This window comes from Panthera uncia, assembly GCF_023721935.1.
Source record: "Panthera uncia isolate 11264 chromosome A1 unlocalized genomic scaffold, Puncia_PCG_1.0 HiC_scaffold_17, whole genome shotgun sequence".
NCBI lineage: Eukaryota > Metazoa > Chordata > Mammalia > Carnivora > Felidae > Panthera > Panthera uncia.
Window position 1 is genome coordinate 130,124,418 of NW_026057577.1, and position 24,318 is coordinate 130,148,735.

Consider the following 24,318-nt stretch of genomic DNA (forward strand, 5'->3'; position numbering starts at 1 on the left):
GAGATCACCATCTGTAACTAGAAACAGAATTCTGTCCCTTTCATTACAACTGGATAATCTTCATTTGTGGACTTTACAAAGTTGTGTCCAACATTGTTAAAAGTCTCATCTACTCCGCAGAATGAGTGAAAAGTCTGTCTCTACTGTGGAAATGCTAACACTCCTCCCCTCTGCCACCAATCACCTAACTTCCTACCTCTGGAAGAAGAACGCATCTCAGATATACTCACCTCCCACCATAACCCACTCAGCGTAGCCACGTAACACTCTCCTCAGCTCACTGTCTCCATCATGCATACTGCCCGCCTTAATTCCTGCTGTCCATTACCCAACCCCCCAACACTCACCCTTAAAATCTACCATCTACTTTTATTTTCCAGACATATTTCTTATCCCCTGGCCGTACATTTGCTTTCTCACAGGTGAGTTTATACACAGCCCCTCCCGAGCTCTGTCAAGAAGGCTTCAGCCAAGAGGTAGTGCTTTATGGTTCTTCGATGATTCTTTATAAGTGTAGCATTCACTTACCTTGCATTTAGGGTGCCTTTGTGACCCTCGGTTAACTAGACACATCCAAATGAATCAATTCCAAGTTGTTCATAGAGTAAAGTATAGGTTAGCTCCGGTGATCTAAGCTAAGAAGGCAATACTTTCCTTTTGTTACTTTTATACTTATTACATTGGCATGGACCACTATTTAAATGCCAGGATTTTTGCCCCCTCCTCCAGCAAATTTTGTGTTGTGGACCAGAAAGCCAATTAATAATTACTCAAAAAGTTTCAAAAACATTTGTATATGCTAATGGTTTCCACAAATGAAGAAGTTTTAATACGATGTTTAAGAAGAAGGTGTTAAAGAAGAAGATGTTAAGAAGAAGGTTTAATACGATGTATATATATCTATATATAGATATATACATATACATATATTTTACAGATGCAATGTATATTAACTATCTTTATTGCTAATGCTCAAGGGCAGATTAATTATATCTTTTGTGTTTTATAATTGTGCTTGCACTCTGACCTCATAATGTCTTCCGTTACTTAATTAAATACCGCTTTTAGTAAATTCTATCACCTGGAAATATATTTTCCTACAGTTGCTCTATTTATGAGGCAATTTTATTTCCCATAAGTGTTATAGTAATAGAGTTCACCTCATTGAAATTTAAACTATTAATTTTATTCTGAGACAAAGTAATTATTTTCCCCATAAGTTGTGAACCATCATCATAAATCGCACTGCAATTAGAATGTATACCTTTTACTCCAGTAAGAATTTCTGTTGATAGATGGAGACTCTGAGTATGTGTTTGTTGATACTTTGCACTTTGAACCAATTTTGATTAAATTTTTACGGAACTTTTTGCACCACACAATCGCTGGAAGCCTACTGCAGTGTTTCATGTTTCAATTAATTTCATAAACCTGTAAAATATGAGTGAAGAAGGAAAGCTCATATTTTTTATTAGATTTTGAGTCATGTATAAGAATAATTTTTGAAGGTGGCCTATTCAGGGGAAAAAATGGGAAAATATATTAAAAAGTTATTTCTTTTTTCTGAAAAATAATAAAGACAATTATAATTAAACCTTTCACATTATTTCACTTTGGTCTTAGAAAGTGGCCTTACTCTTCTAAAACAAAATATTCTTTGTCATGGAAAGGTTAAGTCTTAAATTATGGATAAGGGATAAATTAGGTATTAGTTATCTACTGGTACAAAGCAAACTGCCCCCACAATTAGTGGATTAAAACCACAAGTGTGTATTTTTGCACCGAGATCCTGAAGATTGGGAATCCAGGGATAGCTGAGCTGTAACTTTCAACTCAGAGTCAATGTAAGATTGCAGTCAAAGCTTCAGCTGGAACTGGATCGTCAAAAATAAGTCACACTTACCCCTTGTCTGGTGGTCGCTACCGGCCAGTGGTCAGTGCCTCAGTTTCCTACCATCTGGTTTTTCCTTACATAAGACTACCCCTAGTGTTCTAAGGAGATAGCAATTGCTTTCCCCAAAAGTGAGTGAGGAAAGAGAAGTGGAGAGAGAGAGAGAGAGATAGAGAGAGAGGGGAATAAGATGGAAATTTTAGTGTTTGTAACCTAATCTGAGAAGTGTCTTATCATCAGTTTTAAAATATATTATGTGTGTGTGTGCGCGCACACACACACACACACACACACACACACAGTGAAGTTATATTAGGGCATAGAGAGCAGACACTTAACACAGACGAAGCAAAGATATGGGAGCAACACATGGCAACATGCCATTTGGCCTCCATTTTGCTGTTTGTATAATGAAATTATTTTATTTGTTACCCCTGGGCTAGATACAGTAACAGAATATGCGCTCTGTTTGAATGTGACATTTGTCATCCACGGATTAATTTATTAAATCGTCTCAGCTGGTGAAGCAAGCCTTCTTTCTTCAGTAGTTTTTATTTTGTGTCATTTTTTAAAAATTTTTTAACGTTTATTTATTACTGAGAGAGAGAGAGAGAGAGAGAGAGAGAGCATAAGCAGGGGAAGGGCAGAGAGAGGGAGAGACACAGAATCCAAAGCAGGCTCCAGGCTCTGAGCTGTCAGCACAGAGCCCAACGCAGGGCTCAAACTCACAAACTGCGAGATCATGACCTGAGCTGAAGTCGGACGCTTAACCGACTGAGCCACCCAGGTGCCCCAATTTTGTTTCATTTTTTTTTTAAGTTTATTTATTTTTGGGACAGAGAGAGACAGAGCATGGATGGGAGAGGGTCAGAGAGAGGAGACACAGAATCTGAAACAGGCTCCAGGCTCTGAGCTGTCAGTACAGAGCCCAACGCGGGGCTCGAACTCACGGACCGTGAGATCATGACCTGAGCCGAAGTCGGCCGCTCAACCGACTGAGCCACCCAGGCGCCCCTCATTTTTAATATTTTTCATTGTGGGTAAGATGTATATGGCATATAATTTTAACTATTTTTAGTACCATTCGGTGATATTAATTATATTCACAGTATTGTGAAACCATTATCAGTTTCTATTTAAAAAACTTTTTCATTATCCTTAGCGGAAATACTGTAACCTTTAAGCAACCTCTCCCCCGTTTGTTGTTCCCTCACTCCCTGGCAAATGGTGATCTGCTTTCTGTCTCAACTTGCCATTCTAAATGTTCCATGCGGTATACATTCCATATAATTTTGTCCTTTTGTGTCTAATTTATTTTACTTAGCATACAAGATTTTTGAGTTTCATCCATGTTACATCTGAACTTCATATTTTTTATTGCTGAACGATATTTCATTGCATGAATATTATACCACATATTCTTCATTCATTCATTCATTCATCTGATGAAAAGTCTATCTTCGTTTCATTGTATTGCCTTTGGTTAAGGATCGGTTGGCTCTGTTTAAGCAGGTCTATTTTGGGGGACTTCCTGTGATCTGTTTTGATCTGTTCTATGGATCTGTTCTGTCTATTGCTAATACTGTGGCAGTATTCTCGCACAGAGAGTCTTCACACCAAGGTTTTTCTCTCCAGGAAGCAACTTTATTCCTGCTGGCCCCACTCAGTTGGGTTTGTACCCAGAGAACTGAGCCCCAAATGCCACCTGGAATGTTTTTTTATGTATTTTCTACTTCTTTGTCTCCCACGTATGGTAACACACAAAGATGCAGTCTGATTAAGTGGTCTCATGTTACAAGGTCGTGAGGGATGTTGTCTCCTAGGAGTATAGCTAGGTTGCTTTGAAGTTTTCTCTTTTTTTTTTTTTTTTCTTTTCTTTTCTTAGGGAGGGGACCCCACCACAATACCACAATGTTTTGATTGCTGTAGCTTACTACAGCTTGAAGTTGGATAGTGTTACTTACTACAGCTTGAAGTTGGATAGTGTTAGTCCTCCAACTTTTGTTCTTTTCCTTCAGTATTGTGTTGGCTATTCTGGATTTCTTGCTCTTGATATAGACTTTTATTTTTCAACATCTACAAAATAATTTGCTGGAATTTTGATGGGGATTGCATCAAATCCATAGATCAATAGATCAATTTGACAATATTGAATTTTCCTACTCATGGGCATAGAACACTTTGCCTAAATTAATTCTTCTTCGGTTCTTTTCATCACAATTTTGTAGTTTTTCTCATATACATCTTATGCATATTTTGTTAGATTAATTCCTAAGCACCTCATTATGGGGTGCACATGGCATTGTGTTGCTTAATTTCTATTTCACTTGTTCATTGCGGGCACAGAGAGAAACAAATGACTTTTTATATTAACTGTGTTTCTTGCAACCTTCTCAAGTCTTTCCAAGTATTTGTCTTGCTCTGGGTGCGAAGAGAGCCCTCTAAGATTCCCCTTATAAACATATTCTTTCAGATGTCTTAATGTCTTAAATTCTTCCCAGCTTTTGCTCCCAGGTATAAGCAGTCTATCGCATGTTTCGGTTGTAATCTTTTGCCAAATGAGTCTGAAGTTGGTTAGGTTGGCTTGCAGTGTCGAAGAGCAATGACCACTTCTTTTTTGGCCTGAATTCTGAATTGGAGGAAACAGATGTATTAACATTTTTGGTCACTCTTACAAATGTCCCCCAAGTAGGTTATAACAGATATACAAAATAATTTGCAAACTGCCTCTGCTGTAATCCCTCCAGAAACTGGGACCAGAGCCCCACTCTCTGGGAATGTGCTCTTCCCACTTTATGAGTGTTGCCACATGCAGGATGGGCAGGGCAAGGGAAAGTCAAAACTCTGCAAAGTCTTTCCACAATTTTGAAGTTGCCCTTTTGCTTGATTCAGTCTTTCCTTGGTTGCTGTAAACCTTTGGCTGTTTTCCAGATTTCTGACTGAGTTGATTCTGACAGTTTCTGCATGTTTTCCAATGTTTCTGTTGGGGTGGAATGAGAGCTTGGAGGTAACAACTATACTGTTTTGCTGGAGACACTCATACTATTATTTTGCCATATGTTTCCAGTTGCACAGACTGATCTTGATATAACGTTGAAAGGGACTATGCAAGGGTGTGAATACCACGAGGAAGGGAAGATCGGGGACCAACGCGGAAGCTGTCTATAACAAGTTAACTTTCATTTTTTTGTGTGAGTTTGAGAGGGATAGAGAGAAATAAAATCAAGATAAGCCAATTAATAATTTTAGGACATTATTTGTCTCATTCTGGATTTCAGGATCTTGGCTCACAAAATTAGAAATAAGTCATTCAGTTCAGATATATGCATACATGCAAGCTTGCATATGTATGGGTGCACTTGGTAAAAATATAGAGAACAACTTTTAATTAAAAAATGTACAAAGACGGCTTCCTCAGTCAACATCTCAGCAGGAAACGTGACATATTGAAAGCATTAGCAAAAAGCAGATATTGAAATAACCTTTTTACAAAGTTTGGATAGGGTTAGGCAAACAAAGACGACTAAACACTGAATTAAATGCAACAGCAGGGTGACGATGCCACACCCAGTGTGAGGTGAAAAATGACAGGATTTTGTGATGAGAAATTGGAGGTTTCCGGAGCCAGGAGTGACAACAATTTGAGAGGGCCGATGGCTTTTGGAAAAGGATACAGCCACTGACAAACCACAGCACAGCAGACAAATGAGACAATAATGTCTCCAAATCACCACCTTCCAGTCTTCGGACCTTCAGGCTGCACTTTCCATTAACCAAAGCTAAGCAAAAGTCAGGGAAAATGAGCCAGGTTGACGTTATACATAAAGTTCAGCTTTCCGGGACATAGTTCAAACTGGAGGATGATAGGTTTGAGCGGGTAAATGGAGAATATCTCGCATAATTCGCCTTTCATACATACAGTACAACACAATATAGTTTTACTAAGATGAGATCATGAAAAACGAGTGAAAGGAGAGTAGAATGAGTGAAAAGAAACCAGGTGAGGGCTACATGGGAAAAAATATGGCTTAAATGCTTGTGAGCTAAAGGTAGGTAATTTATCTGCTTCTTCCAGCCAATGCAAAGATCAAATTTCGGTCAGTTAAATGAGTGATGGTATCATAAACGAACGGAGAATTTCCCGAAGTGTAGGAGTGCTATTCCCAGTACGGTGGCCAAGGAGACCTTCCTACTGTTGGTCCTCACGCGGCAAACTGCAATTTATGGAACACAGCAAACTTACAGAAAAAAGACATAGAAAAGTTTAACAAAGCTATATTTTATAGTATCACATAATCATTGCTGCCAAAAGTGCTTCAGTACTACCATTCTAAGCACACTGAAAGAAAGGACTTTCTATTTGCAACCTCAGCTGTTCTGATGTGATCCAGGGATAGATTATGTAGAATGGATAAACTGCATACCCCAAAGGTTATATCAAAAAGGTTATAATTTGAGCAGAGCACCAAGGAATTGGCACTTATATTTCCTGATGGGTATTTGGAGTGTGGCTAAACTACATTGCAGGTTACATTAAAGGCCATATGATATTTCTTGTAAACCCTCTAGGCACCTATGTTCCCTATTATTCTTTTTCATGAACCCTCTTCCTTTGCCCAGCTCTTAAAATTTAGTGCGGTCCTGGGATTTCATTCTGCCCATTTCTCTTTTCTATGTACGCATGCCATATATGAACAATATCATTCATTTTCATATTTCCAAAGTTCTATGTGGTGATGATCCCCAAATGTTTACCCCCTGCCCTAATTTTCCTCGTGAGCTTTAAACCCCAAAGTTCTGCTTCCTGACTGGATATCTCCATTTGGACCTTTCAGGGTTATTTTAAATTCAAAACGGATCTAGAATTCTGCACAAGTCGTGTTCCTTGGATTGCTCTCAAATGATCAATCTTGAAACCCGTATCATTATTTTCCAGCCTACTAAGGTCATACTTAACAGAATTCTCATAATAGACCCATACTGCTTTACAGTAAGCACAGCTAAGATTATGGTTACTGACTGTGAGACACCATGAGACAAATAGGTCTTTGGTTCCTCAGGGATATACTGGCTACCAGTCTAAAAAGTTTTGTTTGTTTGTTTGTTTTCTTTATTGGTCTGAATGGTCCTAGGAGTTCTGAGGCTCTTGATAGTCTTGTGCAGCTTTATTTCCTTCTCTCTCATATATGTTTTTTTCCCTATATTTTCTTTCTAACTCCTGGCAAAAAAAAAAAAAAAAAATATCTCCCCTACCTACCCCCCTCCCCGGCCATCACACACCAGAGGTAACTATCTTGACTTAAAGCAGCTGGGTGAGGGTTGAGTTTTGCTTGGTGTTGGAAATTGGTTCCACTCACACTAATTTTGTAATCAGAGCCTTGGGTTTCTTACCTACTTCTCATTTCTGGGCCCCGAATTTTGGAGTGGACATCTTGAGCATACTGATTTGATTTGTAGAGACTATGGGATTAAACAGTTCTCTTCTCAGTATCAATAACCAGCTTGGTGTTTCTGTGTCCCTTTTTCTTACCTCCTTAATCTAGGACAATTTTTCTCAACCTCGAATACATACCCGAATTGTCTGTTGAGCTTTTGGTTACTAATAGGCAGACATATAAGAACTGTTGATAGAAACTGTTTCCTTTCACCTGGACAGCTCTTTCCCAGAAATTTACTTGCCTCTTTTCTTAGCTCCTTCTGGAATTTGCCCAAAAATCACTTTCTCATTGAGGACTCATTTACCCACCTCTGTGTAAAATAAGTGTGTTTTCCAGTACCTTTTGGGTACCCTCCATATCCTTTTCTTTCCAAATCTTTCCCATAGCTCTTTGCCACCTGACAATCTTTCACTTCTTTCCCCACATGCTACCCTTTACCCCATACAATTAGAATGTAGGATCCATGAGAGGATAAAGTTGGATATTTCACGTTTGTTGTTCTCTTACCAGTCCATTTCTTCTTTTAAGTTTAAAATAGTGCTTGGCATGTACATACACTCACTAAAATATTGCTGGGAAAAAAAGTAAATGGTTCCATATGTATCTCAGCGTATCACCCATTTGGTGACCTCTAGGGCTCAGCTGAGCATTAGTGACTTCCAGGATGGTAAGGCCTGGCCCATGGCACTGGATCCATGTGACTTCTGTCTCCTTATGCTACCTGGAGGTTCTTTTACTAGGTGTAAAAAAAAAAAAAAAAAAAAAAAAAAAAAAAGAAGATTTCCTCTCCTTTTTACTTCTTAAATCATAATGCCTATAGTCAAGAGTGTTCTTTCTTCTTCTAGGTTTTCTTAAGGGCTTGAGTATTTGGAAGTTAATAGCCAGAAAGTGTTAACTACTTCTTTTTTCTTTTCTTTTCATTTTTTTTGACTCTGTCTATAATACTACTAAGAAAAAAATTCAAAAATATCATATCAAATTGATGGAAAATCCAGGAAAGTCACTCTCATAAAGATAAATACATATTATTTCACAATATTACCTGGCCATACATTTGTGTAATATTAAAACCACATAAATTGTTCCTCACATTGATATAAAACATTAAATGTGTTTAATAACAGACTGTATTGTTAAAGTCCCAGCTATGACTCATAGGTTATCAACATGTGAATTTCAAATTGAACTTTATATAGAGATAACTAGTATACAATTGAACATTATTTAAAAATCTTAAATTAATAAAACAGAAGATGATGTGTCGAGAGAAAAAAATTGTGTCATGCAGTCTGATAAGCTAATATATCCAGAAAGACCAGGCCTTCTGGTATGCAGATGGTAAAAGATCACAGAACACCATCAAAATAGGTCAGTAATAGGTTATTCCTTCCTGTGTGGGAGAAATTCTAAGACCTTAACAGAAAGTAACCTGTGCTACTCCCAGGGTGCCTGTTGGACTTTGGTTGGAAAGCTGGGAAAATTCTGTTCTCCATGTGTCTATACAGAATGGCCATTCTGTAAGTTTACTGAGGTAATTATGTTCTAGAATCTATTTATTCAAATTTTAGGCCTTCAGATATGGATTCACATGTTTATAATATTTAGAGATTTTATGTTGTAATTGCTCGAGTGAGGGGCCAATAATAATAATGTATAAAAATGTCAGTAATAATTTTTACTAATTTCTGGGTATTCATTCCAAGATTAGTTTTATATATCATGTCTCCTTTATTATGAGTTTGTCTATTATTCATTTATTCACTCATTTAATGATTTTATATAGTCATCTCACATCATATATAATGGAATTTGTAGATAGTAACATAAATTATGCTAAGTTTTCAGTCAGGACAACTAGTAGGAGTAAAATCCTCTCCTATAAATTAGGACATTTAGCAATAGTTTGAATAGACTTTAAAAGTATTGTCAGCTCATTCTTAGGTTTATAGTTTGTTTTCCGACAACTAGAAAAATTATATACAACCATGTAAATGAAAAATATATAACCTAAACATTGCATTTATTAGCTTTAATGTTATACATAATACTATATACTAATATGGAAAATAATTAAGACCTAAATATATATATATTTTTTTTTCGAGACAGAATAAAATGTCTATATCATGTTAAATTAGTTATAAATAATGTTATATAGTGTTAATCTAGAGATCCAAGATATTAGGTATAAAATAAAGTTGTCTAATCAGATTCTGGAAACAAGATTTATTGAAGGGATGGGGAAAGAATTCGGGAGCAAACATCACCCCCCCTATTTCAAACTCCAATTCTAAGCTTACCATATCATTTGTGGTAAGATCCTATGGACTACTGCAATGATTCTAAATGATAATATAAACAAAAAATCCTAGAAAATTTTTGTAAAGACAGATTTAGATGCTTCACCTCCAGATGTACTAATGCAACAGGCCCAGGAATATGCATTTAGAATGAATAAAGATGTGTAATAGATGCTTGATATATTTAAACTTACCTAACAAGGTAGAAAAAAATAGTAAAATAACAAACTATATCTAAATGTCATCAAATGGCAGAAACCACAAATTATGGGAAAACATTATTCAGATTTACATACCCACATATATGCTTATAAATATATATTATAATGCATGTTTTATTTATATGTGATAAGTCTGAATATTTACAGACACATGCATATATATCAGGATTAATTCATTTGGAAATATTATGGAGTGCAATAAGCCCGTGGATACTACTCTACTCATATTTTTAAACTTAATATTATTTTTAATAGAAGGGAAATAAGACAAAATTAAAAAGAATCCTAAAGTTCATATATATGTTTTATATATATATCAAATGATAATAAAGAATTACTAAGGACTCAGAGTTGTGGTTGGAATCTGCCTTTTTAACAAGAACCTCATATAATTTTGATACAGTTTTTAGACTATACATTAAGAAAGGATGTAGCAGATGTGTTCGTTGACTGAAAGCAAAGAAGCTCTCTTAACATCTTCATGAAACAAACTTAAGCCCCAAATAAAGAAACTATAATTTAATATCATAGCCTAATTTTATTTCTAAATTCCAGTAAAATTAAGCCAAAGGATACAAACATCTAATTATAAGATGAATAAGTTCTGATGATCTAATGTACAGCATAGTGATTACAGTTAATAATACTGTATCATATATTTGAAAGTTGCTAAGAGAGTACATCTTAAGTGTCACTTTAGTACATCTTAAGTGACAAAAAATTGTCATTATGTGACATGGTGGAGGTATTAGCTAATGCTATGCTGGTGATCATTTTGTAATATATAAGTGCATCAAGTCAACACATTTTACACCTTAAACTTACACAGTGTTATACGTGTCAATTGTATCTCAATAAAGCCGGTAAAATTTCTAATGCAATTATATAGTCATTAAAAAGAAATCATGTTTCCCTTATTTTGGATTTAATTCAGACTGAATATGTACTGTGTTTTCTACAATGTAAACATTTGTTTTTCATGTTGTCAGATTAAACTGGAAATAAATTGCAAAATAAACTTTTACACTTACTTAAATTATCTAAGCATTTTAGCTTGACCAAATAAGCTCAATTAGGATGCAATTACAAATAAACCATACTGACTTAGAAGAAATAGACTTGATTTTTTAGAGCAGTTGATTTTATATTTTTTTAATGTTTATTTATTTTTGAGAGAGATAAAGAGACAGAGCATGAGCAGGAGAGGGGCAGAGCGAGCGAGAGGGAGACACAGAATCCGAAGCAGGAGGCCAGGCTCTGAGTTGTCAGCACAGAGCCCAACATGGAGCTCGAACTCACGAACTGTGAGATCATGACCTGAGTCGAAGTCTAACTTAACAGATTGAGCCACTGAGCTGTCCCCCAGAGCAGTTTTAAGTAGATAACCAAATTGGGCAGAAAGTACAAAGTTCTCATGCACTCCCCTTCTCCACCCTACACTCAGTCTTTCCCCATATCTACATCCTTCACCACAGTGATACGTTTGTTAAAATTGATTAATCTACTTTGACACATCAGTATCACCCTAAATCCAAAGTTTCTATTAAGATTCACACATGGTATTGTATGTTTTATGGGTTTGAAAAAATGTTTAACGGGTGTACCCAATTGCAAAGTCATACAGAACAGTTTCACTGCCCCCCGAATCCTCTGTGCTCTGTGAATTCATCCCTTCCTCCCCAGATCCCTTGACAGATACTGATTATTTTAAGTTTTCCATAATTTTTCCATCTCCAGAATATCATGCTGTTGAAATCATACAGAATGCAGCCTTCTCAGATAGCATTCTTTTGCTTCGTATAAATACACATTTGCTTGATAACACATTTCTTTTTAGTACTGAATACTATCCCATTGAATAGGTGTATCAGAGTTTTGTTTTGTTTTGTTTTGTTTTTAGTCTATTCCACTATTTGAAGGGCATCTCCGTTGCTGTCAACCTTGGTCAACTGTGAAAAAAGCACTACATATTCATATAAATAATTATGAATACAGCTGTAAACATCTGTGTGCAGGTTATTTTGCATAGACCTAACTTCCGTTCCTTTGGGTAAATACACGGGAACACCATTATTGGATCATATGGAAGAGGATGTTTAGTTTTGTAAGAAACAACTGTCTTACAAAGTGGGTGAACCACGTTGCATTCCCACCAGCAATGAATGAGAGCTCCTATTGTTGCACATTCCTGCCAACCTTGAGTAATGTCACGTTATAAATGTGGCCTTTTTAATATGCACATAGCAGTGTCTCACGGTTGTTTTAATTTCCATTTCCCTAATGACGTATGATGTGGAACATTCTTTCATATGTGCATTTGCCATCTATATATCTTCTTTGGTGACCTATCTGTTCAGCTCTTTGGCCTATTTTTAAATCAGATAGATTCCTTTCTTATTGTTGAGTTTTAAGAAATTTTTTGTCTATTTTGGATAACAGTCCTTTATCAGACATGTTTTTTTGCAAATATTTTCTCCAAGTCACCAGCTTGTTGTCTTATTCTCTGGACAGGGTCTTTCACAGAACAGAAGTTTTTAATTTTAATGAATTGTGGCTTATCAGTTGTTTCTTTCATGGAACATGCTTTTGATGTTTTATCTAAAAAATCCATTGCAGTACTCAAGGTCATCTAGAATTTCTCCTGTACTATCTCCTAGGATGTTTATAGTTTTGAGTCTTTTTTTTAATGTTTGTTATTTTTGAGAGAGAGAGACAGAGAATGAGTGGGGGAGCAGCAGGGAAAGAGGGATACACAGAATCCGAAGCAAGTTCCAGGCTCTGAGCTGTCAACAAAGAGCCCAATGTGGACTGGAACTCACGAACTGTGAGGTCAAGACCTGAGCCAAAGTCGGACCCTTAATCAACTGAGCCACTCAGGCACCCCTATAGTTTTGATTCTTAAAATTTAGATCAATGACCCATTTTGGGTTAATTTCTGTGAAAGATATAACATCTGTGCCTCGATTGATTTTATTTTTTCTTTTTGCATGTGGATGTCCCATTGTTCCAGTGCCATATTTTGAAAAGAGTATCTTTCCTCCATTGTATTTCCTTTGCTCTTTGTCAAAGATTAGTTGCCTATATTTATGCAGTCTACTTCTGGGCTCTGGGTTCCATCCCAGTTATCCGTTTGTCTATGTTGTCACTAATGCATTACTCTCTTGATTACTCTAGCTTTAAGGTAAGTCTTAAAAGTCTGATAATGTCAGTGCTCTACCTTTGTTCATGTATTTTTATGTCACAGTTGGCTATTTTGGGTCTTCTGCCTCTCCATATAAAGTTTAAAATCACTTTGTCAGGGAGTAAGTTGCCAGGATATTGGTTGGGATTGCATTGAATCTATAGATTGAGTAACATCTACTTTTTAAAATAAATATGACAAGACTTCCTCTTTTGTACTTATGTAATACTGCTATTTTTGTCATTTCAAAAGTAATGAAGTGTCCTTGAAATTATTTTTCATATATACATAAAAAAGAATATTAAATTAACTATAATTTTATGACCATCCTATGAAACAAGTCAGGAAATCAGTCCACTGTTTTTAGAATAGTCAGCACAGCATGTATTCACACTTAAGTGACTTTTGAAAATGAAGAAAGAAGTATTCTATTTGCACACCATACCTTTTCTATTGATAGTATATTAGAGAGCCCAATTTTATGATAAGGACTAATAGATAAAATAGATTACATAACTATGCTCAGTAAAATTGTAAAGTACCTCAAAGCACGTTTAGTCTTTGAAAAAGATTAAAGGGATTTTTGCATTCCTCAAAGCAGCTGATAGTAATGTGTTAATTCATACATAAACTTACTTTAGCACATTAGATTTTTCATCATTATATATTCACAAAAGACGTTGGTGTTATAAGTAAAAATGAAGACACAAAATACACACTTTTACCTGTACTGAGCGGGAAACAGCACTGTAAGTCCAAATCACCCTAACCAATTTTTGTACGCATTTTAAATATGGTACACGCAAGCATGAGAAGACAATGTCTAGCCTCAACCATAGCATTCAATTAGTTTCATATAATTTTTTATTGTTTCTTTATTTCTTAAACAAAAAAGTCATCAAACATCACTATTTCTTTCTCACTGTCACATCCTCATCCCAGGTGTTATGAACCTGAGTAATTACTGAAAAGAGACATTGGGGGTGTTTTACTTTGCCCTGCTAAATCTTGTTCTTAAATTGAGCATTAGGTCCATAATCAAAAAGATTTTTAAAACATTGGGCAGACCATAATATCAATTTTCTTTCTTCACACCCATCAAAAACTAGTAGGAAAAAAAATGGAGAATAAAATAGCATTCATCCTAACTTACCCCAACATTATTGAAATTATAATGATTTAAAAGAGCATGAAAATTAAGCAAAAAGATGTGCATTGAGCCACAATATATGCGTTTACTTGTGACTGTAGACAAATTACCAACATTCCTGAAAGAAAGCCTAAGAAATGGTGGTAATAGCTTTTATCTTATTAATTATATTATCAGAAACCATAGAACAATCAATACCTGCCTCTATATTTCTGGATGTCATTAGACGTTCCCATTGGTTGGGACACCTCAGTGGTTCAGTCGGTTAAGTGTCCAACTCTTGGTTTCAGCTCAGGTCATGATCTATAATTCATGAGTTCAAGCCCTGCATGGGGCTCTCTCTCTCTCTTCCTCTCTCTCTGCCCCTCCCCTGCTTGTGCTCACTCTGCTCTCTCAAAATAAATAAATAAAGTTGAAAATAAAAAATTAAAATAAATAAAAGCTCCCATTGGTCAACATAAAAACTTGATATTTTTAAAGTCATATATTCTTACTTTTGTCTCACACTATTCTCACCCTGAATTATAAAGATGAAATAAAATTCAAGAGTATATAATGAAGTCGACAAAATCTTTTTTTATAAAGAATAGTGTATTTTTGAAAATCCATCCTGAAAATATAACTTTTTCTACCTCTCATACGGAACAAACAAAAATATCATCTCACCCCCCATGTGGGGTTCAGTTTAGGCTTCTTAAAATCAGTGCAATTTCATGAGCTCATGATATGATCTCCCCATTTTCTATAATATGTGTATTGTACTTAATCAAAAAATAATACATTCTTCACATTTATTATAAACATATCTGAAATATACATTTGTTTATTCATTTATTTATTCAATAAATACTTATTAAAAACTGGTTATGGGCTAATCACTGTGCTATACCCTGGTGGTACAGAAGAGATCATGACAGTGTCTATCCTGCCCTGCCTGTATAGAATTCACAGTCACATTAGTTAAATAAGTATTTAACCAAAGAAATCAACCCAATTGCATTAAATGCCACTTACCAGGGTATTAGATAAGGGATAAAATGGCATGTCTGAAGGAATAAGAAAGACATTTCTGACAAACTGACACTGAGAGTGACTTACAAACATCAGCTAAAATGTGCCATAAGCAAGAAGGAAGATAATGAATCATGAAAAAAAATAATGAAATTTACATAAAAGCATACACTACTTTTATATATTTTTAAAAACTGTTTTCTGGATCATAGCATTTTTCTGTTTATTTTCCAATCAGATTATATAAAAATTTATGGGTTTATATTATTGTTTTCCACAAAGGCTGTTGAATCCCTGAGTCCTTTCCTTATGTTCCAGATCTCCCTAAACATATACTATGGCAAATATACCTGTAGTGCATGGAGGAAACCTCCCCAAAGATACAGATTCCTGTTTGAGAAGCCTCCAAACTGTCCAAATGAATATAATATGAATTCTCAAAGATTAAATCAAGGAAGCCAACTGAAAAAGCAAAAGCTTGCTATGACCTATAGAGGAAAAATATATTGTGTGAATAATTCCTTTACCTAGTCAACCATTTAATGTATTCCTGATATAACATGTAGTAATAATAGCAAAAAGAAAAAAAAAAGAAGTTATTGGAGTATAACAATTCAGTTTAACCACTTAACCTGTACGCAAAGTGTCCCTGAAGATTTTTTTTTTTTTTTTTTTTTTTTTTTTTGCTCAATAAGATTACATCACTGAATAGTCAGTATGGTTCATGGGTTAAGAACGTGGATTTTTCTAACCAGACATATTTCTGGGCTTTGCTGCATCCCATTTGAACAATGTGACCCCGAACAAGTTACTTTAATCAAAATGATCTTTGTCAGTAAGTTGAGAAAAATATTAGATCCTACAACTGAAATAGGCTTTGTAAAAGTGAAATGTAAATCAATTAGCATAGTGCCTAGCACAAAAGTGTTCAATATATGCAAGATGGAAAATTCATTTTGTATAAAAAAAATCACTGAAAATGCTGTATACAATTTCACAGGTGCACTAACATAGTTTAACTTACCATTCCTTCATTGTTAAACATTTCGGATGTTTGCTTTCATGGTAGATGTGAAAAATACGTAATAAATGTCATTTACGGATCTTCAGGCATCAATGCTTTGTACGGTTATATTTGTGGTTATTTACTATGAGTAGTTTATGCAGTATAGTATGTGGTATTCCTAAGCTTCTCATACATACTGAAAATGTATCAATAAGCCACATGATTGCAGCTCAGCCTGCCATTAACAATGGTGAGCGAAATTTACTTTATCATTTCTGTCATAACCCTGAATATTCATGTGCTTTGTGTCCAATTTAGCCTCTCTCGTTTGATAGATAAAAATGATATCGCGTCATTTTCATTTAAACATTTTGAACAGTAATAAAGTTGAACAGTTTCCCAAAAGTCATATTTGAAATTTGAGAAGACATTTAAAAAATAGCATGTTGTTTTTATGCTCTCTGTAGATGAAGTTCGGAAGACGCAGTTCTCGTGTTGTACCACTTGACTGCCACCTTTAAAAATTAATTACTTTTTGTTTATACTTCTTCTTCTTAGATTACAATAAATCGTGCCATTCATGCAAGTTCTTACCGAGACTTAATTGCTTCTTTGAAAGGTTTGGCAGATCCATCAAGCCAGTTCATTAATGCACAGATGATTCCTTAACATTAAGAAAGACACATTGGAACATCACAAATGTCAAGTCAGTTATTACGCACAAAAAGCAGAAAATGGCAACCATCGAAAGGTGAGCCCTAATTCAGTCGGGACCAAAAATAAAACTGCAGTGATCGCTCAGTGTAATAATGGAGTAATGTTAGATTATTTTAAGGTCATGCAAGGAGAATCTTTCATTTGTCAACTGTGTTCCTTTGTGGAGGGATTTTTTTCAGTGCCTCATGGTTCTGTTCACAAGTCAGTCTGAAAGGAACAGTGGATTTTACCACCGCAATTCATTTCTTGCCCCAACACATATTGGGTAAAGCATTTTTTTCCCAAGCCCATGTAGGTGTGTGCCCTTCCTTTTATTTTTTTTAGAGCTCAAAGAATGAAATTTCAAATATTATTATATATTTTAAGAATAGACAAAATGCACTAAAAGTAATGATAAAAGAATAAAGATAGAGGTTTAGAAATTCAGACTTACCTCTGAGTCTGAATTCTGAATGGGCTGAACATTTTCATAATACTTCATTCAACACTAAAAATCTCCAATTACTTCTCATGTGTTTAAACACTTACTTATGCATTGATGTGTACATTTATCTGTTTCATCTGCCTTTAACTGAATAAGTAATGAATTAGAATTATATGCCAATGGTTAATCAAGACATGCCTCCTCTTAACAACTTTGGAAAAGATAACTTTTGTGATACCATTACAAAGTTATTAATTTAATTATGTCTATAAACACTTGAGTGAGGATGGTAGAAAGAAAACTAATCAAAATATCTATAACCTGTGTGCCAGAGATAGGCAAAAGAGGCAAAAATCCATATTTCTTCAGGGTTAAATTTTAGTGAGAATAGAAAGTCAACAAAATAAATATGTAAATGGTAAACCGAGAGATGCATTCTCCAGAGAAAAGAAATGAAAATGGCAGATAGGAATTGAGACTTTGAAGTGAGTGCAATTTTATAAGGAGTAGTATAGAAACTCCTCCCCAAGAGTGTGATCCTTGGACGAAGCCATAAAATTTCTAGTGAAAAATTATTCCAGAGGGATGAACACATTCAAAGAAACTGTGACCTTAGAATTCTCATATTTTTGGGGGGGTCGGGGGGAGCGCCTGGGTGGCTCAGTTGGTTAAACGTCTGACTTCGGCTCAGGTCATGATCTCACAGTTTGAGTTTGAGCCCCACGTCAGGCTCTGTGCTGACAGCTCAGAGCCTGGAGTCTGATTTGGATTCTGTGTCTCCTCTCTCTGCCCCTCCCTGCTCACGCTCTGTCTCTCAAAAAATGAATAAACGTTAAAAAAAAATGTAAAAAAATATAATTATTTTTTCCTATGAAAAGAGGTAGGCCAATTTTACTGGAGTACAATGAATAATCGCCAGAAAAATAGGACATGAGATGAGAAGTTAATGGGAAAGAAACGTCAGTTTTCATTAAACCCATAGTTTGGTGTGGCAAGCAAATATTTTCATTGATTCCAATTTTTCACAATTTTTTATTCCAATAATCTTTAAACAGTTGAAGTAGTAAAATTAAGTTACTTTCATTTATAAGCAATAAAATTATAAACTCAAAACAAGTTTATAAGTAAGACACAGGCAATATTGAAAATTATTATATAATTCCAATTGGCAATACAAATTCAATGTGAAAAATGTTTCTCGCTAAAGTTAAATGTTGAACAGTGAGGTGTAGTGAAATGATTTTTCTAGTGGAAGAATCAATTGTTTTTATATCAATTGTTTATATTAGCTCTTTTTCTGAATATGGTGAAAAATATTTACACTATCACTTTTTGTCTTTGTTACCTTATTTTTTGAAGAGTGAAGTCACATTCATCATATATAAATCATTTGGATGAGTTAATTTAATGTCATAAAATGAGATACTGAAGTTCAAAGTAGTATTTAAATGTTTCCCAATAATTATTTGTAACTGACTTTCATAATAATAAAAAAAAATGCAGTTCAAGTTCAAATATGCAAAACCAGAATCTGAGTAATGCTTAGACTCTTCATGTGACTTTGTCACTCATTATACCATTTACATACTTTTGACCTTGTCCTAAATATGCTGGTATGTAATGGCTTAAGGTGACATAATTTTTAGAATATTTGTTCTTAAATTGTGGTAAAAATGTCCTTTGTGCAGCCACTCCTTATCTCATCGATATCTATCGTGTTTAAAAGTAATCATAAATTCAAAAGCAAACACACCTGTGGGCACTAAATTCATTTACTTTGCCTTGTTATTATAATAGCCATTTGGATGACTTAGAATGTAGTATAGTGATTTTGTTAGATTAGGATTGAAACCAAACAAAAACCTGTTTTTTTAAAGTCTCAATGAACTAAAACATCCCAAGAAATATGTCACTTACAGAGTCCTCTAGCGACCCTACAAGTTTGTGGATTCTTATTCGAGAAAACATGTGGTCTATTCTCTTAGCTAGAGTTGGATGTTTTTCCTTTAGACTTGAAATAAAAGGTACTGGGCTGAAAGTCTTACACCATCAAGCACTCTCCAGTCAAGTTGTCAAATTGTCTTCAATATATTTTCCTTGATAAGATAATAGCAAAAAAGAAATAAAGCCCATTTTTTGAATCAACCTTCCAGGGAATAAGATAAAAAGAGAGATCGAATGAAGATTAAACCAATCGTACATAACATAAAGCGTTGGCCTTTGAACTCCTAGTCCAGCAGCTGTTTTTCAAGAAGTAATCTGTAACATTTGTAACACTAAAATCCTCACCATGGTGACTAAATTAAAATCCACATAGACCCTTCCAGCTCTTACCATTGGATAGTTAAAGTAGCAGCAGAAGCACAAGGGAATCTGACACTTCATTAGGCAGCAGTTAGACAAAAACACAGGTAGACTAAAAAGCCACAAGTTTCTTTGGACTTCTAAAAAAGGTGAAATCATGACATCTAGAATTATGCCCAGTAGTACAACTCAAAAGTTAATTTATCAGTACCTGAATAAAACATGACTTAATATAAAACAGCTCAAATACAACATCAAACCTAAAAAAATTCAGAATAGTTAATAAACATAACACTATAAGATTAATTTTAATAAAATTTTTGTGAATTATGCAGCTACTTGCAATGCAATTAATATGTTAAAAAATTGATCTATGTTTTGTCATGATTAGAACCACGGTGGTGGGGGCGCCTGGGTGGCGCAGTCGGTTAAGCGTCCGACTTCAGCCAGGTCACGATCTCGCGGTTGGTGAGTTCGAGCCCCGCGTCAGGCTCTGGGCTGATGGCTCGGAGCCTGGAGCCTGTTTCCGATTCTGTGTCTCCCTCTCTCTCTGCCCCTCCCCCATTCATGCTCTGTCTCTCTCTGTCCCAAAAATAAATAAAAAACGTTGAAAAAAAAAAAATTAAAAAAAAAAAAAAAAAGAACCACGGTGGTGGTCACAATATGCACTACACCTTTTGATTCTGTGATGGGAACCTGTAGGATTGGACGACTGATGGTTGGCCCTTGCTGGTTGATGTTGCTCACGTGATCTGCTTAGGTCAATGAAATTTGAGAAGGGATGTGGTTCTGAATGGAAGTTTTAATAGCCAGTACATAATATGCCATCCTCTTTCCCTCTGCCATTATAACCAGCAATATTCTAGATAGTAACTGCTTTTTCACCCTGGGCCCCAGAATGCAGAAGATGGGAAGCAGAGCTCTCAGCCTGCCCAAAATGAACATGGAGCACAGAAAAGAAATAAACCTCCATTGTTTTACACTTCTGATTGTGTATTCATTTGTGTCTTGCCAAAGCACATTCCCAAGGCTGCTGATTGGATGCAACCAGTATTTGTGAAGCATCTTTTACAACTATTTTCATTCTAAACATTTCCAAGACTTTGCACTTTGTTACTTTTGAAGTAGCCAACCATAAAATTAGAACATCAAGTTCAAATCATGTCTATTTTATCAAATAAGTTATGTAGTATATAATTGCATATGAAATACATAAAAACTTTCTGTTTTTGTTTTGGTTTTCATCTAAAAAAATGTACTCTATTTTTTATTTCATACGCTTGCTAGATTCCTCTTTGGAAAAGCAGATCACATAAGTAACATGATTCTATGGTAGTAGTTTTCTGATTTATAACTGTTTAAATTAAAAGACAGCTTACATATATGAAATATAGATCAAAATGAACAAAGGCCTAATCATTGGTCATTAGTTATAGAAAATGTTTAATTTGGTGTTTGTTTGTAGCCCGAGATATGGTAAGATCTATTATTATTACTACTTATTATTAATTTCCCTAGAATAAACAATGTTGCATCAAAAATTTGTATCAAACCATTTTCTATCTCAATAGAATTATGGAATTATGGAATAACGAGATTACATTCTTCATTAAATTTTGAAAACAAGAGAAAGGTTGGAATAAGTGGGACCTACAATAAGAGCAGTATGGAGAGCACATAAATGTAAATTAAAATCGTATGTAGAAATTAATATCCAGAAACAATTATAATCAAAGTCTTCATATCTATATCTTTATAAATGATTACAGATTTATTTGGTGATAAGGATCCCCATGATTATAAAACAAGTCAGAAGACCATCATTCTTCATCTGTCTGTGAATACCACACACAAATATATACTGTTTAGAAGCAAGAATAACAGAACACAACAGAATCTGGGGTACAACTTCATTCACTTGAGTTGAAATGAATTGAAAAATGTGCTTCACAGACCGTCACTGAATATCATTATTGCCTGGGTAGAAGAGAGGAGGAGTTTTTCCAATCTCATCGTCTTTCTCTAACTTAGAAATGTAGAATGTAAGCCAACAGAAAAGAAAGTAATTAATTACAAGATTTACACATCCTCAAATTAGGGATGTTTAGCCAACCTTTCCATTTAACTTTACGCAACCCAGGAGGGCTGTATGGATGTGACAGAAGCATACAGACCCTTCCTAGAGGAAAAGTACTGATGCTTACAGCCTAAGAAGTACTTCAGAGTGAAAATTATAATTCTGCAACATAGAGTTTTTATTAAAAAAAAAAAAAAAACTAAAGAGATTTTAAATTCACTGAAAGAATGGTGCACATTACAGATACCTGGAAAACTAAACATGGATTTCTTGGCCCACTTTTGACCTAAAGAATAACTTTTTGGGGCGCCTGGGTGTCTCAGTCGGTTGGGCGTCTGACTTCTCCTCGGTCATGATCTCGCCATTTCTGGGTTTGAGTCCCGCGTCAGGCTCTGTGCTGGCAGCTCAGAGCCTGGAGCCTGTTTTGGATTCTGTGTCCCCCTCTCTGTCTGTCCCTCCCCTACTAGCACTCTGTCTCACTCTCTCCCAAAAATAAATAAACATTAAGAAAAAAAAGAATAACTTTTCTATTGTAAACCAAAGGAATGTAATTTTAATAAATGCGTCAAGTGATTCTGATATGCCCAGCAGATCACACCTTCACTGGACTAGAACTCACATCCGTGCATGGAGAAAACTTTCAATATAGTTAGAAAAGAAGCTTTCCTGGCTTTAGCTGTGCAATAAACTCACCTGAAGCTTTACATATAAGAGGAGGAAAAAGTGAACATAAAAGTTGCAGGAAGACAAATGAGATACACAACCTAGATACTGCCAAGGTTTTGCAAGAAAAAAGAAAAAAAATGGAACAGAAATTATCATTGACAAAATACTTCCTGGTTAAAAAATTACTTCCTGGTTTATCAGACTTATTTGTGAAAAGTCACTATATTAAAAATAGAAGGTCTCATTTAGGGCTTACTATACATCGATCAAGATATTTTCAAGTTACTTGAATTCAAGAATTTTATAATTCCACATATATTAAAAAAGGCCTTTTAAGAGGCAAGATTCCAGGAGTGTTCTTGGTGTTTTTATATACCGTGAGACTGGATGTAACTTGTGACAGAATGATTCAAGTTGCTGAAAAAGTGGTTTCTGAAATTTATCTCCTCTACTTTGGGAATGAATAGCCGGATTTATCAAAATGCAAATTGCTAAGTCTGTTCTTATCATTGTTTATGGATACAAATTTATAAGAAGCTCTGACATTGCAATGCAAAGCCCTTGATTTAATATGTATAATAACAAGTAAGTAATTGGTCAACAGAGGTAAGGTGTTCTCTTGAGTCATAAAGTCGGTCATCTCGTGATTCTATTTCAGTTTTGTGTAGGCAAAGAATTGTGAGTTCACACAATCTTGATAAAGGGAGTATATAAGAACATAATCATTTGCCCTATTGCAGTGCTGAATGAGTCTGTTGAATAAACACCCAACTAAAAAATAACCACCGTGATCTGATAGAAAGCTTTGATGTAGAGAGACTTGTGAGAAACAATCTTCTGATAAAAACATAAGGACAATGAACCCTGGCCTTGAGGTGGTATTCACTCACATCTCAATATAATTCATTGTGTTTTAGGATGTTTTATTTTACAGGATAAAAGTAAAAGTCTTGTGAACATGTGCAGTCATTAAGAAGAGGCTGCTTGTTATTTTGGCGGAAGCTGTTTGATCTTTGTCCTCTCATTAACCTCTTTTCATATTTACTTTCTTGTGCTGCAACTGATGGTTTTATAATTTATTTTCCACTCCCTTTTATCTGGCCACTTGAGTAAAAATTAGGTCAGGGAAGACAGTTAAGCTTTTGATGTTGCTATAATAGGATAGAGTTTGACAGGTGAAAAAACCAAGGGAGGTCTAATTCAAATTCATAGTGTATCTGACTACAGCAAAATATAGGTCTCGCAAAGAAGAATTCAAACTACTAACTAAATATCTTGGCAATGCATATGTTAGGCTATGATTGAAAATGCAAATGTCCTGAAGGAATTAGTTCATCAGTATGTACTTGTTTTGCACACTGGTCGATCCATTTGATCCAATTTGTAGAATAAATTTTTGAGAAATAACATTAAAATGATACAAGTCCAAAAATACACCAGAATTTAAATGTACTTAAAGAGTGCAAGATTCTTAAAATCATCTTCTTTCTAGTCAATGATAGGAGTTATGACATATATATCTGAATAATTATTTTCATTTTTCCCTAATTTATGGCATATATACCAATGAGATGTATTAGTTTTAGCTGTAAAAAGTGATGCGTACATTTCACGGTTTAACAATAGAGCAACGATTTTATTTTTCTCCACAAATCTATTGGTCACTGGGCACCATTGGCAATCAGACTTAGTTTTGAAGGACCTCAGTTGGGTGCATTCATGTGTGTGTGGTAACACGATGGGTTAGTTAAGACTGTCTTGTCTTCAGTGGATTCACTCACATATCTTAGTGGTTGCTTAGTTGTTAGGTAGCGGGATCAAGTTGCTGGGTGTTGCATTTCTTACCCAATGATTCTAGAAGGCTAGCTTGGATTACTATTCCTGAAGCAATAAAGTTCCAAGAAGTCTAGCAGAAGTGTTCAAAGTTTCTCA

The 24,318-nt window shown here is 35.1% G+C and overlaps 1 long non-coding RNA gene across 1 annotated transcript in view; it reads left to right on the plus strand.

Annotated features, from left to right (window-relative positions):
* Window positions 1–16,977, plus strand: part of LOC125934690 (uncharacterized) — a 34,511-nt gene extending 17,534 nt beyond the window's left edge. Inside the window, exon 3 of the long non-coding RNA XR_007461494.1 lies at window positions 16,818–16,977. This is a non-coding gene — a long non-coding RNA (uncharacterized LOC125934690). The remainder of the gene's footprint in view (window positions 1–16,817) is intronic.
* The last annotated feature ends 7,341 nt before the right edge of the window (window positions 16,978–24,318 follow it).